Genomic DNA, 20018 nt, shown 5'->3' with positions numbered 1-20018 from the left:
TATTATTAGTTTGAAAAATAAGTAGGAGTAGTCAAGATTGAGAAGCAACAGCAAGCTTGACCCTTGATCCAAATACTTCATTCCTATTCCTGCTATTTGATAATTCAGCATTATGTGACAAGAACACCATATAACATTACTTTTATATCCGTAGACTGAAGAGGGAAAAATAAAAATAAATATCTCCAAGCCTAAATGTATAACACTACCTAGAAAGAAATATTTTCATTCAGAAAGAAAGAGTATCTCATTTTGTCGGGCATTTCTTCTACCCTTCACTTGTATGTGTTCATGGCTCAATACTATTCTTTCCAGAGACCTTACAAATTTAAAAGAAAGAGAGGACGCTTTGAAAGATTGCAGGAAGCATCATACGTCCGTGACTTAGCCAGATCACACATCTGGGCAGTTCTGGGCCACTATTTCAGCAGATTTTCATGTAAATTCTTTCTTCTTCATTTACGTAAGTTCAGCAAGTATGTGCAACAGAGAAAAAGTAAGTGAAATCTAAAGAAGTGAAAGTGCTTATGCTACTTTTAAAATTTCTCCACTAATTTCTCTAGTTAAGACTTGAATAAGATATCAGCAGTAATACAACTGCAGCAATTAGACAGATCAATATGACAGAAAAAGAGTTCCAACAGAAATGTGATGATGCAAAGACCAACATAATAGAAAGGTACTATAAAGAAAGAAAAAAAGATTGCTTACCCATATCAGAGGATTCCAGGTTCACAAGGAAAAACTCCACCAAGAAGAGATCTCCAGAAAAAGAACCTTCCCCAGTGGCACTCAGCCCTTAAATGGGGTCTAGGAGAGGTGCAGCCAGGCTCCACTCCTTCTGGTCACACAGCTGAATCACCTTCACCTGCGCTCCCAAGGATGACTCAGTCCTTTCCCCAGGTGCTCAATCAGTGGTTCAGGCCGTGACTCAGCAGTTCCCATATGATGACATTTAGCAAGTAAAGAATGGGCAGAAAGAAGGGCTATGGAAAAAAATAAAAAAGCAGGAAGCATAGTAGCCAAGACTTTTTTTTTTCTCAGGACAGACTCCATATGGAAAACAGACTGTATTTATACTGAAGTTAAGAGCACTCAAAACCAATTTAAGGATCTACTTTGGTTTGGATGGTAATGTAGATTTTTAGATGAGGATTTTATAACAGAGGTTTCACTCTTGAATGAAAAATGAGCTTTTTTCATTTTCAACTCTCTTAACAAACTCACAATGAAAGCCCATTGTGCATAGATGCTCTAATTAAAAAAACAAAACAAAACAAAAGTAGTGGGGTTTCCTCTTGGTTTGTGACTGTGGTATATTCTGAGTAGGCTCAGCCATGTTGGTGTGCAATGCCGCAAAATGGCGGTCAAGAAAGCACAGCCACCCTAAGTGTGCAGGCTGGAAGTGCTAATGGGCAGAGCTATCAGCTCCACTGGGGCCCAGGCTGTGTCTGCCTGCCAGCACTGTGTGCCTGCTTTATAGAGCTGGAGAAAAGTTTCTTTTACCTAAGAGTTCTTTATCATCGTAACTTCACTTACAGCTGATGAGATAGGGCTTTCACCAAGTCATGATAAGGTTGCTATGCTTTTAGCCATATTTTTCCCTAAAGAGAAGAAAATGTCCCTCTCTGTCAGCACGGTGGCTGTAACTCCAGAGTAGAGATAAAGCAGTGGGACAGAAATAAAGCCTCTGTGAGAGAACATGGTGTCTCCTGGCTGACTGACCAGCAGGCAGCCGGCTCCTAAGATTGTACATGTGCATTATACCATAAACTAAATTGGAAGTTACGTAACTTTTCACCCTGCTGTTTTCACCTCTGCCACATCTGAGAGTGTATTACTGTCTTCCAAGCAAAAGATTCTGAATTTTTGATACGATTGAAAATAGCAAGCTGACATAGTGCACTTTGCTGAACCATTTATCATAGAATCATTGAAGGGGGAAAAGACTGCTAAGATCATCTCATGCAACCATCAACCCATCACCACCACGCACACTAAGCCATGTCCCTCACTGTCACAATGCTTCCAGTATGCTTCATTCGTATGTCCTTGTGACTATGACCCAAGGCATTACTGATGTTAATTTAATAGCTGCCTTATTTAAAGGTAGAAAAATCCTCATCACTGATGTGTGAGATCAGACTGGGGAAAGCAGTTCACCCGTTTCTTACATGAATCTAATACTAAAATCAGGTGGCCAGAGGAAGCCTACATTTTGCAAGTTCCCACGGACATGAGCTCAGCCAGTTTTGATTAATGAATCTGTGTCATGAACTGCCATCCCCTTTATATTCCCACTGCCACTATAATTATTACAATTCATATGCTTCTCCTATGCTGGTAAATACGTGTGTGCTGTGTTTGCTCATCTAGCTGGGCACAGCTTGTCTTATGCTAGCTATTTCTCTTGGGAAGAGAATTGTCAACTGCAAAAAACTTCACAGCGTAATTAAGAAATGAAGTGTTTTTTCCAACTTGTGATGCATTTTTTGTACGGTAATTCCTTTTCAGCTGGAAAGTACATGCAGATAGAAATTCTGATTGTATTTCAGTGAGTAAGGACAAATACCACATACTGACTTATTTTAATTTTACTTTGATACATGGAGTGATAAGGGATAGAAGCAAAGGAAATAGTGGGGGAAAAAAAAAAAACCCTCTAATGCCATTCTTCAAGATGTAGATAAAAATGCAGAGAAAAATGAGGAGGATATCGATAATAGGAATAAACATGTCATCAAGCCTATTTCTGAGGCAGAGTCTTCAGCGTGGGATGAACCCACAGTTTGACAATGGGTTGACATATCAGAAAACCTCTGAACAAAACAAAACAAAACAAAACAAAAAAAAAAACGAGAAGTGGTAGCCTGCCTTTCCATAGAAATTTGGAGATCATGCTCCACAGTTACCTACAAATGAAGAAGTTTGCTACTTGTAAACCAGTTCAGGCACTGACACAGATGTAGGAAAATTTAATGACTGGAAAAAAGACTGAAGGTCTTATGGAGAGAAGAATGTACAAAGGTTACTTAACCACTAGAACTATTTCCACACGGCAGACTCATCTGCATCTGAATACTTCGTGCCACTCTCCATGTCAGTCAAAAGAAACACAGTAGCTCACCAAGAATTTAGAGGCTGGTTTCATGGACTGTGAGGTGAATTTCTACTGCCCCTTTTCATTCGGAATATGTGGTACCAGATCACTATAGGGTTGCTGAAGCTTGTGGTGATTGCTAAGAGTGAGCTCCTAGGGAATCAGTTGGTGACTATCTATCCATACTGAGATTTTAAAAAGATTTTTAGAATGTCTATTGACTTTTCTGAATGAAGGGTTGAATCGGTTGTAGGCAGTAAAGCTTCTTTTTGAATCAGAAAGTGAGATATAGTCTGATCTCTACTTAACATCAGTGTGCAAGTCTATTGGCAGGAGGTAACGTCCGCAAATTGCACCATATGGCTTAGTCCATTAATACAATAATAAAAACAAACAAACAAAAACCCCAAAAGAAACATTGTCATCAACAACAAAAATAATTACTTATTTACCTTAGAAATGTCACCTCCTAGCTGCTTCTCTTGTTTGGATAGAGTTTCTCCAGAGTCATCTTCTGTGACAGCTGCTTCCATATGCTAAGCTCCTAATAAATGAAAACTAAATGAGCAACATTCATTCTGGAAGCAAAGCGCACATTGTCAATTTCCAGACCTCCTTCAGTCATCTTTTAAGGCAATTTTATAAAGAATTAAACACTTTAGAAGCCCCCCCCGGTCTGTTATTTCCATGGAACTTCTCTGTGTTTGACCATCCTGCTGTACTTCCTTTAGCTTCTAATTCTGCAGTAATTTTCTATTGTACTCTAACCAGAGCAATCAGCTGCATCAGAATTGTGAGCACATCAGATGTGCAATCCATTCACTGTTTTGTTGGAAATTTCTTTCTGAATTAATGTTGACAGTGTTTGCTTTATGGAATCGGAGGACGACCAGGTTCATGTTTTAATAAACACAACCAATCCAAACTCTCTTTCTTGAGTGGTAGCTTGCTCAGAGCTGATTTTTCCATAAATTTCTTTTCATGGTGTTGTTTTACCTCTAGCAATGTGAATATCTGTTACAGTTTTATTACCCAGACAGTTATTATGGGACTCATTGGCAATTTCTACTTATGGCTTCAGATTTGACTACCCTGCAAAATTTTATATCATCTTCAAACTTTGTCATTTGACATGATACATCCTTTTCCAAATTCAAGTTTCACAGAGAAAAGATGCAGAAGGAAAAAAAAAAGATTTTTCTAATGTTAGAAATGTATACATGTAAAAATATTTCATCTTCTACTTATCTTCTTTTCATTCCTCAAAGTTCTTTGCTGTTTTGTGCAATAAAATTTTCAGTCTGTGGGGAAAATTAGTGACATTAAGAGTATTTCTTTAATCAAATTCAGAGCACTGGTAACACTATTTTCTAAGGTATATGCTATCTAACAAATCTTGCATTTTATTGGCTGTCTCATTTTGTTCTCTTTCATATTTCACATTTATGATATGCTCAGACATACTCCTGTTTTCTTGAGTAGGAATCTGTGTGGTCTTTGATGTAAGACATTATTTATTTGACAAGGAAATATGAGACGGTGCCCTGAATCTGCATTTAATTGATGGATAGAGAATTTTTAGCATTGCAACAAGACAGATTCTCATCCAATGTGTCAAGGAAAGAGCATTCTTTTAATCTGTCCTCCCATGAATTAAAATATATGTATACATACTTTGGGGAGTAATTTAAAAAATTCTTTATTTAAGGTAGTTAGCAGGGTTTCCACACATGCCTGACATCCAAATGCTAAAAGTGATTGATGCTATTATCTGTTTTTAAGGAAATTTTCATATCTATGAGAAGTGAATGCTTGATTCTGACAAGCCTTCAGTGAATATGACTTACAGTGCAAACAAACACCGGCTCTGGGTAGTGCACGAAGGCAAGGTATAAACACAACCCTTTTTCATCAGTGCCAGCTTGCTTCAAGTTTGTGATTGTAATTCAACCTCTTGCCATTTAAACATGAGACAATCATCTCCGTTTAAAAAACTCAAGAGATAACTACATTATTCTTACACAACATTTTGCACAGGACAAATCACACCGAGAGGTTTCAGAGACTTCAGCCAAGTATGGAATGCCTCAACCTGATGTCTTATCCCACCTTTTGCTTGCTAGTATTTCCATCTATTACCTTCACAGATCTTCCAGCTAACGAAGTTACAGGATGCCCCCAGTCAGTGACAGCTTTTCTTCATCACTTATCTTTGAAATCCTATGCAATACCTTTCTGCTGGTGGTCCTCGTGACGTTTTCATACAGAAAATAAGGATACATTTTCGGTCACTTTTTCTGCTAGAGTTTCTGCTTCTTAAGTTACACATCAAAAACTTATTTTAGAGCTACAGGAATGTTGGCAAATAACCAAGTCTCTAAACAGTGTGTTCAGAATTTGCCTTTGTCTGCTTATTTTCTTAGCAAAAGGAAGCACTAAGCGTAGGAACTACACAAATGCCAGCATCCAACCTAAACTTCTGCTCCCCTGGATGTCAGTAAAACTTTATCAACTTTAGTGGCAGCTGGATTAGGCCACAAAACCAGAACAGAATTATTGGCAACGAGCCTAATCCTCCACCACTGAAATGAGTGGGAACTGTGTCACTCAAGTCCATCAAAAAGGGACTGAGGTGTATTATCTTTAAGCTGATGCCCTTTCTGTTTCACAGGAACAATAAAATATAAACAATGTAGGCAACTGCAACATTTTCTTTTTCACATCACAGCAACTTAAGTAAACTCCACACAGCAGTCCATAAAGTCTGTTTGTTCCCAAAGTATTCATACATGCATGTGTATATACATGTATTCATTTAGGAATACTTTTATATCATTTAATCTTAAATCCGGAGACAAACTAATTTAATTCGTGCAATTCAAGTCATGGGCCACACAATTTTGCTTTTGGATTTGATTGATTTGTTACTAATAATGATGAGATATTTTTCACGTTTTTATCGTTCAATAAAAGAACAACTTCAGAATTCAGCTAAGTGCTATGATTTGTTTCTGAGAAAGGACTAAGAAATTGCCAAGCAACTGCTGATTTTTCACAGAATACGAAATACTGGTGAATACCCTCTGACACACACACAAAAATATGATAGTTGAATTTACAAGGCATTTCTGACTTCATGGTTTACATACGTTCTTACCCTTTATAACCATATGTGGGAGCTAAGAAAAACAAGGAAGATACTGGAAATTCAGATGTTTATAATGTTCAGAAAATTCTATTCATGGAAGGTTTGGCTTTTTATTTGCACCATACATCAGGCAACAAGGTGTCATGGCTACAACAGCAACAGCTTTAGAGAAGAGGGGGCATAAGGACCCTATGGAATATGAAAATAGTCCCCTGATTAACCTTTGATTTCTTTCTCCCCCCAGTTCAGCCACTTTCTTTCCTTCAGGAATTCAGTATAACGCTTGCTGACTGTAGTAGCTCCCTTCATACTTCTGTTTTGTCTTCATCCTCACTGAATTAAGCAAATTGAATTTTTCCTAAGTATCCCTATGGATCATCACAACATTCCGGGCTCTCCTGTTTGCCTTTAATTCCTATTTGGGTGCTACAGCAGGAACGATGGTTTGAGGACTATATATCCGTTCCTAGGACTGAATCCAGAAGGCACCTATACATGTAACCAATGGCTTTACAGGGACTTCTTAATTACATCTATTTTCTTTTTTTGGGCCCTTTAGCAACACAATGAAATTAAACACATTCTCCTTTGTTTTGCTCTGATGCTGATAAACACCTCAGTAATTGGAATTTGTAGTACATACATAATGATACGTTTTTTGACTCCATTATTTTCCATAATCACAGCAAAACACAAAACAGCAAAGAAACCAAACCAACAGCAGGGGCTTTCCTCAGAGAGTACGTCATACCCATAGCTGTGTAAAACAAAACAGAGTGCCATAGCAGCATCACAGCAGTCCTCACACAGCTCTGCCATGGTTTGTTCAACACCTCGGTGCTGCTTTGATCCTTTGATGAGAAGGCAGTGCAACGTCCAAGGCTGGCAATTTCAAACTTCACTGTGGACATACAGCATCTCCACAAGCCCAGCAAAACAGCAGCTACAGTGTGGAATCTTTTTACATAGGGCCATTGATCGAGCATGAAATGGTTAAGGGCTTTTGCACTGTACTGATTTCAGCTCCAGTAACCCACGGAGCATCAGCTTCAATAGTCAACATCAAAAGGCACTTACTGGCTAACTTGGGCCTGAAATGTTAGCTCCTTCTTCCTTTGACTTATCTGCTAGTGAGACAAATGCTAACAAGCTCTTCCAGTATCCCCTAACAAAGGTAATCTGTGTTACAACCAGCATCAAGACTACGCTCGTAAAACTTTCTGAAGAGCAAATTGTATCTGTTTTCATGATGTCTTACAGAGCTTTCAGAGACCAGATTGGTGACCTGGAAAACCTGCTAACCTTCACCTGAGCAAAGGTTGCAAAATTGGATTCATACTCCAAAATTAAAATGAAGGAGAGATAATACACAGCAACCGTCTCCCTCCATTCTAACAACCTTCCTCTCATTTTTACCTTGCTTGCAAATTTGTGCAATAAAGTCATTTACATTTTTCATCCCTATGTCTTTATATCTTTCGTAAGAGAACCACTCTCCTTGTTATCTTTATTCGCTGCTGCAAAATAAAAAGAAAAAAGAAAAAAAAAAAGCTAATGTCCGTTACTTCATAAAACAATGCTGCTTTAAAGCTTTCATTTTAAAGCTAGTGTTAGGCTATGATGAATTGCTGAATGGTTGATTTCCTGACACTCTTTCTTACTAACCTTTCCTGACAGCTTCTGGATTGCTCTACCTGGTAATTTGCACGATAGTAATGGCTACAGTGAGATGTCTCTTAACTATTTCCTTTATTTTTAACAAGATTCTTAACACCCTCTGTAGGTGACAAAATGCAATTACAGACATGAAGTGTACCCTCGAGGGCGGCTGCTCGCAGATGCCACCAGTGCTTTAGTAGTGCAACTGTTAAAAAAATATGAAAACAAAGAATCAGATTCTCTAAACATCCACTTCAAATAAAAATTTAATTAAAAGTTATGAAGGCATTTTATTGATTAACAATCTTAGTAATTAAATCGTGTAGTTGACATTTTTTGGGGGTTGGATTTGTTCTTCCTTGGAGATCTCTAATTGTTGTATGGCTTTACATTTATTGATAACTCTGTTTGATGAATACAGATGCCACCTTTTATGGTAGTCGTTGACAGAGTAATCATATTGTGAGAAACACCAGGCTTATGTAGTAACAGCTGTTGCAGTTATACATGCTGATATCCATTGGGAAAATGTGTTTGCTGCTATCATGGGTACACAATAAATGGAAGGTGCAATAAAGCACAAGCTAACATTTTGAAAATCCTTACAACTCTAGGAACTTTATTGCAGATTACAAGCACTTTGATCTCTGTCCAGTACTTAAGTCTTAATTATCAGACTAATTGCACAGACTATGTTCATTTTCAGTGGTAATCCTTTTGTGATTAGCTTCTGTGTTCAATAACTGACTTATCCTTTAATTAAAAGGACTATTAACCTTAAGGCTGCTGCTGTGGCTTGGGATTAAACATATACAGAGTTAATATTTAATATCATTGTAAAAGCCTTTGGTGAAAGGTATAGAATGAAAACATAGTCATTCCCTCCTTTACTGTAACTTGCTTTAAGAGAGAGATTCATTATATATCAGTATAACGTATTTTACTTTGACATACTACTAGCTTAAATCCATTAAGGATATGCAGGAATATGCAAGCACTCTGAGCCCTTTCCTCATTTACAGGCAGGGCACACTCACATTGGATATTTCCCAAATCTTTCCACACAGTCACAGTCAGTGGCTGCTCTGCAACACATCCACGCACAGAGAAGAAATATGGGAACAAACATTTAAAGATCTGATCTTTGTAACATTCAAGTATTTCTGTATTATTTAAGTAGGCAGTTCTATTTTTGCTTATGTGACAGCAGGAAATTTGTTCAGAAGAAAGAGAAAAGCGATGTGAAACGTGCTGTTGGAGGAAAGGGCTTTGCCGTTTTGCCCAGGGCTTCCGCAGCCCAACAGTCTGAAAGGCTAAGAAGCAAATCCAGAGTCATCAGCGCCCAAGTGCACAGATTGCCAAAAAGCCAGATGCTGCTAGGGGAAGCACTTCGAGTGTTTTCTGGTTTGGCATCTGGGTCCTGATATGAGCAGCCATGCCTAACGTCTGCCTGAGACTTAAGGTTTGACTGATGCAATTAATAACATCTTTCCTTTTGCCTTCATTTATTTCTTCTAATACCACCCCCCTCATAAAGCTAGTAAAATAGTGCGTGCAGTTTAGTTCTAAAGCAAGCTAGGTGCAAAGCCCTAACATCTGCTCTCCTCAATACTCACATTGACTCATGTCACGGTGTGGAATCTTGTTACTAAGTGATCAAATTAGTAGCATTAGAGTCAGTCTTCACTAAAATCGTTCGCTTACTCTTTATACGGTTAATTTGGAGCTAAGACATAACAACTGACTAACTGGTGCTATTAATGAATGGTAGGAACCAGCTGCTCAGACAAATCGAATGGGAAAATGTATCATCTCCCACCCACATTTAAGACAGTAAAAATATCTCTATCATTTCAGTGGGACTTCTATTTATCTTTAAGCGTATAAAGCCATGTTGCCTCCATACAAGTATGTTACTTCATATTACATATTCTTTCAGTGGGTTATTTTTCTTGTACTACTCAAATGATATAATATACAGTGATGGTGACTCAACCACACTCTTTCCTGAATGAAGTGGAGATAAAATAAACACTGTATTTGAAATCAATAGAGGTGACTTCTGGCCTATGATGGGAGCGTCTGGCTCCAGAATTATTATCTGGTGTTAAGTGCTGACAGTGCAATAGGATCTTTACAAGACATAAATACAAGGGATCTCCAAGCCTAGCATCAGCCTGAGAAGTGAGGCAGTCCAGGCTGCCTGGATGGAGCATGATGGCATGAGAAGCACATCCACCCTTTTCCTGAGACAGCTGAAGAACAAAAATTTCTCCCATTAGATATAGAACAAGAAGTCAATGTACTCTGCATTAGATCTCCATACATGCTATGGTAAGTACCTTAACCAAGAGCAAATCTGACTTACTTCAGAAAGACAGGAGTGGAGCAGGGTTGGACTCATTTTCTGGAAGATATTAGCTTCCATTTACTGGGGGTATTTGGGAACTACCTTGTGTTTAGCTACAGTACTCTGGTGATTCATGATGATTTGGTTTGTCCTACCATTCCTGTTAGTAGTAAGACTAACAATAATCATATCTATAGTTTTTTGCTAATTTTTAGCTTCCTGCTCAGAAGAAAATATAAAGCTCAGGAGGGATTGAGACTCCTGGAAGAGTCACTTCACAGCTGGAGAAACATGAACTGAATTGGGAGGATAAACATCCCACTTTCACTGATTAAAGAGAAGAAAAATTGTCTGCCTATTTTAAAGCAGGTCTCTCTCCAAAAGAACTTGAGCTCTGTTCCTCCTTGCACGTCTACACATTTGAGAAGATACCTTCCAGGTAGATACCAGACCAAGAAGGGTTGGTATTTCTTCAGGTATCTACAGCAAGACCCAGAAGCAGTAGGAGAACCATGACATAGCACACTGGTATGAAGGCTGTCACCTACTCTGTAGCTTCTAAGCCACGTTTAAGGCCACTGTGTTCCAGTAATTTAATTAGAGTGAAAGAACTGTGGATAGAAATGGACATGCCCACTTCACAGAGGAATCATAGGTACCATCATGGATATAAGTCACTGCCAAAGGTACCCGGTGCTGGAATTAGCTAGCTACAAGAGCAAAGAGACCCAGTGTAGCCTTCAGCTACATACATACAGATAAAGCACCAGGATGCTTGCAGATAGGGAAGCAGATTCTGTTCTTCCATCTTTTTGTGATGATAAAGACAGAGCATTAGGCTATCCAAAACAATTAGTCTTGCTAACGCCACATACACAGTCTGCAAGGGAGGTGGGAACACAGATCAAAATAATGCTACAGAATATTCTAACATAGAGCCAATTAGGATGGTCCCAAATAATTGCTCCCCTAAAGTCACAATACACATTGAAGGATATGCACTTTATTATTTCTCTGTGACTTCCCAAGGCAAAGTTCTTACTGCGTGCACGATTGTGCCTGTGCTCCATCCATCAGCCTGAATCCTGACATCAGCAACAACAAAAAAAGCTATTATGTTCCTAACTGTAAAGGAAAAACCTTATTTTTTTTTAATTTATTTTACAGAGCTATTTACCTGTCCATGAATGGTAAAAATCCACCATTCTCAGCAGGTGTAAGACCTCTGGAAAGAAAAAACAAAACATTACAATGCCATTATTAAGAAAAACAAAATCTACTTTTTCACCTACAGTCATCACAACATCATGAAAACATCTGCTGCTACTGACTGGTCCTGGAATTACTCGGTGTAGTCTTATCAGTACCCAATCTATTGCATAGTTACCAGAAGCATCTGATAATGGACAGAAAACAACTCTGCAAGCAGAAAAGCATCCAATTTATTTGTGGGTTGGGTTGTTTTTTGTTTGTTTTGTTTTGTACGAATAGCTATACGAGAAACAACTCAAAATATCTTTTTCATTTCTATCATGGCCAATGAGATTACAGAAGCATTCATTTCTTTGTGACCTTTCATACCTCTAGCCTAGTTGACATCCATTCGACTATTTTAGTCATTCTATAGCTCTGTCCTACTACATCAGCATAGTTCTTTGCCCAAGATCCCATGGCAGCATGATACTGAGAACTCATTTAACTTTAAACATATATATTTTGACTAAGTAAGCTTTGCTACAGGCCTAGTAGTATTACTAAAGTGAGTCACAGAATCTCAGGAATACCAGTGTATTTCAAATGATAGTACAGAAGCCCTACATGCTTATTAGAAGTTTAAAACCATTGTGAAATACAATTAGAGCATGTCAGGGCTTACTATAAACATAAAACTGAATAAAAATTAAAACAAGCAGACAGGTTATTATCTTGAAGTCATTACTGAAGTTCAACCTAGAAAACATTAATGAGCTCTACATTTACAACAGGAGCTAGATGTTGCAAATACATTTTTTGTCTACCAAAGTTGGGAAATACTGGCTATATGGCAGCTTTAACTGAATGTTTTAATAGATTATAATTAAGCATTTTCATCTAGATGCTTCCAACCCAAGAGCAGCTCTTGGGCAAGCAGCCTTATGTTGCTGAATTCTGATTGCCAGTTTCCTCTGGCTGGGATGCAGTCCCTCCATGTGTACTAAAGCAGACTCAGTTGCCCGTCATGTTCCAGTAGCTGCCAGTTCTCTGCTTTTTTTTGGTACAATGATAAGCACCTATTTCCATCTTTTCTGATAATCTTGCTGTTCTTGTGATGTCATCAGTGCAAGTCAGAACAGAAAAATGTCAGAGTTACAATGATGGACTGTATGTAAAATGAACCATTAAAAGAAAAATAATAATTAAACATTCAAATGAGCAAGCTTGCCAAGGCATGGGAATAGCTATTCAGCCATCTCAGGGGATAATTATTTTGCAATTCCCATCATAAGTGATGAATTTCACCCCCCACTGTATTGGCCCAGAGTGGTACAGCACGTACTGCACAAGGGAGCCTAGCCATGTTTGGACAGATCAGTGGGAGTCTGGTTGAATATAGATTTAAAGACTGACACTAAGCATATTTACTGTATCTTTTGAAAACCAAATCTTGCTTATCCTGCCTTCTAATTTATCTATCATCTGCAATATAGAAGTATGTACAAATTAAATATAATCTTTAGTGCTTAAGACCTTCTGAGTAAAATAAATCAAATGGCCAAATGCATTATAAAAAAACCCTCAAGTACCGCAAATGAAACAAGAAGTAGTGTCAAGATTCAGGAAGGCTGATGCTACAAAACTTCTGACATCAAATTCCTATGACTATACACAATGGAAGAAAGGGAATAGGAAAAAGAGAGAGACAATGAAAGATGCAATTATGGACTCCCACTAATTAATGAGTTAATCAGCTGCAGTTACTGCAAAATATACCTTTAGATTAAAAGATGAAGTCAGAGAACGAAGCAGGTGAGCTTCAGCAACAAGATCCACAACAGGGCAGATCAGCCAGCGTCCTATACAGAGCAGGAGAAACATCTCTGGCAGATCTTGCACTTTGCTTAGGAGCAGAGCAACCAAGAATTGTCCAATATTATCAGCTGTATTTCCTTACATTTTTCTCCAGCCTCCCACCTTACAAATATAACTTATGTCCCTTCAGGTACCTTCAGAGTGTGTCACACTGCTCCACTTGGCCTGAAGATCTTCACAAACCAGCAGGATTCAGCACACTTAGCACAGACAAACCTATTGTCAGCACTTCAATTCTGTGATCATCACAGTTCTTCCTGTATTTCCATCAGTATTGCTTACAAAAATAGTGATAAGGAAAGTCTGGGATTTCTTTATCTCCAGCCAATACTATTTAGTTCTTCATCAGTACATTTTTGCAAGTTTGGTTTGGTATCTCCAAGAGGTTGGGTATGAGACAACTTGTTCCTTTCAACAGCTCGGTTCCCATCCTAAAGCACAATTAGTTTCATATCACCATTTGCACTGCACAAATGTAATTTATTATTTTATTTTTAAAATGGGGGGGGGGGAAGTTGTGTGATTTTTTTTTTTTTTTTTTTTTTTTTTTTAAGACTACAAAGCTGCTCTATTTGCAGTGTACTCTTAGAGACATTGTATTGATTGGAAGGGAACTGGCTAACCTGAGATGTAAACAGTGACTGGCACTGGCCTTAACCCATGTGGTTAATATCACTGATTTGTCATGCTGAGTGATGTGAAAAGAGAAACAATTGGTTGTTGATTATTGAGCAGCTCAACACAGGGCACATTTGGCATGTCAGACAAGAGACTATTCTAATGAGCTAGAGCTGCTGCCAATTACTTAAGAGCCAGTGCCTCCACTACAAGCTATTCAGTACATCTTCAAGATATTTAACTAAAATCCAGATCAGTAACAGATTGTAAATAAGATGGTTAGTCTTAAGAACCTGTGCATATACACTCCTTTAACATCATCTCACGTGCACTTGCCTGCTAATGGGGCCTTTCACTCTCTGGTGATAAATAATTAACATATAGTACAGCAGTCACTTTAAGGAATGTTACACTCTTTGCAAAGTCTGACAGACTAGTGTAATTGAAACATCCCCTTGTACTTTTTGTTCATTGGATTTTGGAATGAGCATTATCAACTGCTAGAACAACAAACTCTAGGAAGAGATCTCTGATCTTGTGTGGCCAATTGTAATGATACTCTTTTTCAGCTCATGGTTCAAAAGGCTGGGACTGACACCATTATCCTCAGAGACATACTTTTAGATTTTTAGTCACCGCTGCTCAAGAACTGTTTTAACTGTCAGTACATCAATAGGACAGTTCCACTTCATATATGATTAAGTAATTTAAAACTGTACACAGGTTAATCTACAGCATCTAGTCTGCTCGTGCAATTGTGGGATCCTTGGTGATAACAGCCTGTGTTTTGTGCCCAGATTACAACAAGGGAATGTTTTCCAGTTGCCTATGCATTTTGTTAGGTCAAAACAAAAGCTTGTGTTAATTGCCAAGGTACATGCTAATAACATTAGGGAAAAAAAAAAGTGAAGTCATCTGATAATTTCTGAGAGAAAACACTCATGAGAAAAAAACCTAACATCACATTGATGTGGGAACACTTCTCATAATATCGGGAGCTATGGATTATGTATATCTATTTTTGTCAAAGGGAGGAGGCATTCTATATATATATTTTGCAACTAAAAACCTACTTCAGTTCACCCATTGCAAACAAGTTATTTGAGGTATGCTCACACCTTAACTATGGGTACTAAATTTAACCTTCTTTCAATTTTCCTATCTTTTCTCTACTCAAACAGCATATGAAAGGCTCTTTTAAAAAAACATGTTTGTAATAATATGTTTTGTGTTCTGTGGTTAAAGGACCTTTATATATATTTCTCCTGATGAAATATTTGCTGCCTCCAATCACCTGGGGAACATTACCTTGATGAAGCCACTGAAATATGCTCCATCAGTCTCCAAGGGTTTCCCTAGCCTACTTTTCACCCCCTTCTTGCCAATTAAGCTGCCACATTATGTATGATAGTGAGGGTCACTTTTTTTTCCAAGTGTTATTCTGATTTGGTGAAGATGACAGAAGCATGGTGGCCTAGTGAATAATTAGAATGGGTCTTAGAGCCCCAAACCCCAATGTTACATTGCCACATGCTAACTATTTTTCACCTCAGCTTTTCTCTTCTAGCAAGGTACATACATTTTTGTCAGGAAAAATACTTCGGTATTCTGCACTGACTGGCACTGTTTTATGTAAAAAAGTTACCAGATAAAAATCAACTAGAGAGATTACGTTGAAAATCATCAAATTAGAGGGAAATATTTTTTGCAAGGCTGATTTCCACAGAGTAAAACACAGTGTTGCTCTTGGATCATACAACATTAATTACAATGTACTCAGCAATTACCTATGATCCTTCAGGTTGAGAATTTACATATGTTGGTTTACGGACAAGTTAAAATAAAATAAAAAAATCCTTAACACTTTACAATCAAGAAGTGCTACTCCACCGTTCTGAAGTAGTATTCTCCACTGCAGTCAATGATACCTGATAACATTGTTAATTTTTTAATAACCAGAATGTCTGTACAGTTTCACCACTGCACAAACTCAGGATGACCAGAGAACATAGGGGGAGCAGGTTTTAATAGCATCATGCAGTGACAAATATTTGTGATAGTAAAGCAGCCTTTCCAAGAGGAAGATACTTACCTTAAATGCTCAGGATTCATCCGCCACCAAGGACATTTAGCAAGAGGGCTCAAAGGGAAAATTACTGACGCTGGATGAAATTCTTAGTTAAAGAGCAGAGATGCCCCAGCTCGGCTAGCTTTCCTCATGCAGCTACTAACAATTTTTACTGCAGCAGTGATCACCAGAAACAAAGGAGCAAAGAGTGCAGCAGTGGACAGCTGGGAGTAACCTTTCTCCCTCCCTCCTTCCCCCCATCTTTCAGGTTGGAACAATGCCACATCTCATGACCAAAGTCCTTAGCCGCACCTTAATTCAGTACAGGGTGAAAGAACTGAAATGTCTGTCATATAGAACCTACAAAATAAAAAGCACAAAAAGATTAAGCCTTCAGAAAATGCTCAAGTGACTAATAGTTATCTTTTCTCTTTTAAAATTTATCCACGCAATTGTACAACTCTCCTCAGCCTCACACTGCTCTTCTTTACACTCTTCCTTAACCTCCACCCAACAGCAATATTTCCAGCTACAAGAAAATGGCTTCTTCTCAATTCTGCTGGAAACAGCATTATTCATTATGTGCAGAAGTGGATGGGAAGCAAAGAGCAGATGCTCCAGACCACACACAGAGGTTCTGGGCAGCTTACAGTTGAATCACAGCTTAGACCATGAGTCCATACCTGCTTCAAGCTGCTGAGAGCTGCACTGACTCACCCAGCACAAAATATGCAGGAAAAGGTCCTCTCGTTAGGTGTGCTATGCTAAGGCTATTTCATTCGGTGAGTTTTCCCTTTCCCCTAGAACATGAACTTTTTTTTGGATCGGCATCCTTCTGACCAGGCCATTTCAGAATTGCTTTCCATGCAGCACTTCACCCCCTCCACCTCAGATTGCAGTTGCCAGTTTTGTTTTTGTTTCCCTCCCTTCTTAATACAATTAGATGAAATGAACAACAGCAGTACAAAAACCCAGTACAAACAAAAAAGCCCGTAAGAATTCCTCAGCAGTGTTCATATACTCGTCCTTTAAGATACTCTGAAGTGGCACAGTAAGGGCAGTAGGAAGCAGGTAACTTGGATATAATGTTTATTTTAGAGTTAGTGATAAATCACTGTGAGATAATAATGGGAGCATATGTCTCCAACAGCTTTTCAGAAGAGGTGTTCTATTCTAAATGTAAACTAGTGGACCAAAGAGATAGTGAAGATTTATTTCCACTTTCCTGGCAGAAATAGATTTCTTTCCTTAGCATATTAATGGCGATACATTAAAAATGTTTACAAAATACCATCACTTGAAATTATGGAACAAATGTAATTAAATTGCCTACAGGTCCTTAGGGCTGTGAACGCCAGCTTAAGCATTAGTGAGACAGATTGCAAGCCAGGAGTCTGGTTGTTTCTCTCATGCTGGGGAGAAATGGAAATAGTATCGCAGCTGAGAGCTCCACCACTGCACTAAATGTAGCACTGGAGTATGGCAGAGAGGAAAACGCTCAGTGATAGCGAGAACCAACTGGAAACGCTGCCAACGTGAGCAGCACTGCCAATTTGTATCTCCGACCAAGGTTATCCAGGAGAACGCTTGCTGTCATCTATTTTCCAAGCAGCTTATGTTGTAGTTGCTAGGGTTAGACTGAAAATGGCCTTGCTTGAGAAAGAAACAAAACCAAGAGGGCAAAACTAAAAGGGATCTTTGTCTAAAATTCTCCCACCTCCTACACTGTCCACCTTTGAGGGAGATTGTTCTCATCCATGTTAAAAGTACCATGTGGCACCTAGCAGAGCAACTCACCTGGTGAAAGATGGCACAAACCCTATGGCCCTCTGCTTTAAGCTTCCATCACCTCCAGCTCTGCTGGGCCCCAGGCAGCATCTTCCAAAAGACGCAAGCAACTGATGCTGAGTGGGAAGGGACAAAGGACCTACTTCAGGGCAGTTTGGTATGCTGTACTGGTAACTGCTGGAGTGCCCCTTGGATCTGGAAGCATGACCAAGAGCTCATGGCTCATGTTCAGAATGCGTGACTGTCACTTGTAGGCTCAGAAGCTAAAAAACATGGAAATCAGGAGAAATAAACTGTTTATACGTGATATAACTACTTCCGTACTATGTCATTGATGGCATCTAAATATTCTTGTGAATTTTGCAGTATCTGTAATTAATGTGGCAGTTCTTCTTTTCTTCAGCTCCCACCTAGAGTCTTCTGGGGAAAATCATTACAGAGAAAAGCTATGAAGCACTGTTTGAGTCTACCTAAAAAAAAAATATGCAAGTGTGAATGCATATATTCTTATAGACATGACCTCTGCCAGACATCTCTGCAGAACGGCACGGTGGGCAACGTTTAGAGAATAACTTATTCATAAAATAATGAAATGAAGTTTTCTACAGAGATATTGAAGAACATGGTCTCACAGTTAAGACAAAACCACCTAACTGACACAAAGCAGCCCAGCAACAATGCAAGTGACTCATTAAAGAAAAAGCTCTGCACAAGTAAACACAAATTTCTGTTAATCATTTTTCATTTTTTACAGTTCGTGAACAATGCAGATTCCAAAGGTGTTAGCTACACACAATTGGAGCCAAAAGATCTACAAGAAGGGCAGGACGTGCCAGGAATAGGAGGCTTCAACTTCAACTTTGAGCATTTCGCTGCATGTGTATTGTGTACTTCTCAGTAAGTCAGAGCTTTTTTGCACTCGTGCAGAAACTGGGAAAAGTAGTGCTTATGAACCTGTACTTCAGGACTATCTTGCTGCTTAAATAATTAATGCTCAAGCAGTGCTTTAAACAGGCTGTCCTTCCAAAAGCTTGTCTAGAGAGAATTGTTCCGCATTTCCTAAGAATGAACTTTCCAAAGCATCCAAAATTAATTCACATTTAATCTCTCTTTTTCTGTCTATCTGCATGTATAGTAAAAGGTAATTCCAAAGCTGAATGTTTTAATGGCAGTAATCTCTGTAAAACTCCAATGGCAGTGATTCTTTCATTAAGCACTTGCCCCACTTCCCGGGAAGAATCCACCCAATGGGATTGGGGTTCAGTGTGAACATTATGTGAGAACGTAGTCAAAGTTTCCATAACGTAGCATGCACCCCAGAATCATTCAGTTCAGGATATGAACATCAGGCAGACTGACACTGACTCACAGAGTGAACAGTGAGGTTAGAAGCTGACATTAAGCGTTTCCTTGGTTCCCAGGAACTGTCCATCCAGTGAAACTGGAGTTTCATGTAAGGGGTAGGTAAGCAAATGTCATGAAATATAATGTAATGCAAGACTCCCTGACATGGCACAGGCTGAAGAAAGGTCAACTTTACAGTTTCATACACTAACTTCAGGTACACATGAACAGCTGAGTACTGTAGGCAAACACTCTATATAGAGTATAAATACTGCCACATGAGTTTCATAACATATAATAGGCCTTTCCATAGCCAGTGCTCATCAAGCAGGCAGTGCTTTTCTATTTCTTTGATAAAAACTTGCATGCATCCTTTCCACCTTCTTCCTATAAGCCCCTATAAAGGGCTGTGCCCACAAACTGCCTTTTCCTTGGGCTGATATTACCCATGGCCACCAGTGTAATGGGCATTTCAGTGTTGCATATCTTGTTTGGTCCAAACTCTGCTTCAAAGCTACAATTCCCTCAATACTTAATTGCTTTCCAATATGGTCTGTCAGGGTCTACATCAGGCCAGTATACACAGACCAAACTGCAGAGGCAACCAAGGAATCAATAATGTGAGAAACTGATCAGCCAGCTCCTCTTGTTTGGGCAAAGACTGGGCACATGCAACTAAACACCACACCCAAAATTCTGTCTTCTCGACTCAGAGCTTTCTACCCTTGTAGCCACTGTTGATTTTAAATAAGTTTGTGATCCAGAAGTTGCATCATATATTCAATGTCCACCAGGACAACAAAGCTCCCATCTGAAGTTACGAGCATAGGGCAGAAAATCCCAACAGAAACACTAAAGTACATATAAACAACTA

The 20018-nt window shown here is 38.8% G+C and overlaps 1 long non-coding RNA gene across 2 annotated transcripts in view; it reads right to left on the bottom strand.

Annotated features, from left to right (window-relative positions):
• The window catches only part of LOC112532793, a 34592-nt gene extending 17861 nt beyond the window's left edge, over positions 1-16731 (bottom strand). For both annotated transcript variants that reach the window (XR_005861755.2, XR_006939833.1), the window contains exons 1-6: positions 16696-16731; positions 16037-16372; positions 13461-13757; positions 11435-11482; positions 3553-3644; positions 712-986 (exon numbers count right to left, since the gene is read on the bottom strand). This is a non-coding gene — a long non-coding RNA (uncharacterized LOC112532793). The remainder of the gene's footprint in view (positions 1-711; positions 987-3552; positions 3645-11434; positions 11483-13460; positions 13758-16036; positions 16373-16695) is intronic.
• Positions 16732-20018: the final 3287 nt, after the last annotated feature.

The sequence above is a fragment of the Gallus gallus genome, chromosome 7 (genome assembly GCF_016699485.2).
Source record: "Gallus gallus isolate bGalGal1 chromosome 7, bGalGal1.mat.broiler.GRCg7b, whole genome shotgun sequence".
NCBI lineage: Eukaryota > Metazoa > Chordata > Aves > Galliformes > Phasianidae > Gallus > Gallus gallus.
The sequence above is the reverse complement of the archived record's forward strand: the minus strand, read 5'-3'. Positions and strand labels throughout refer to the sequence as shown.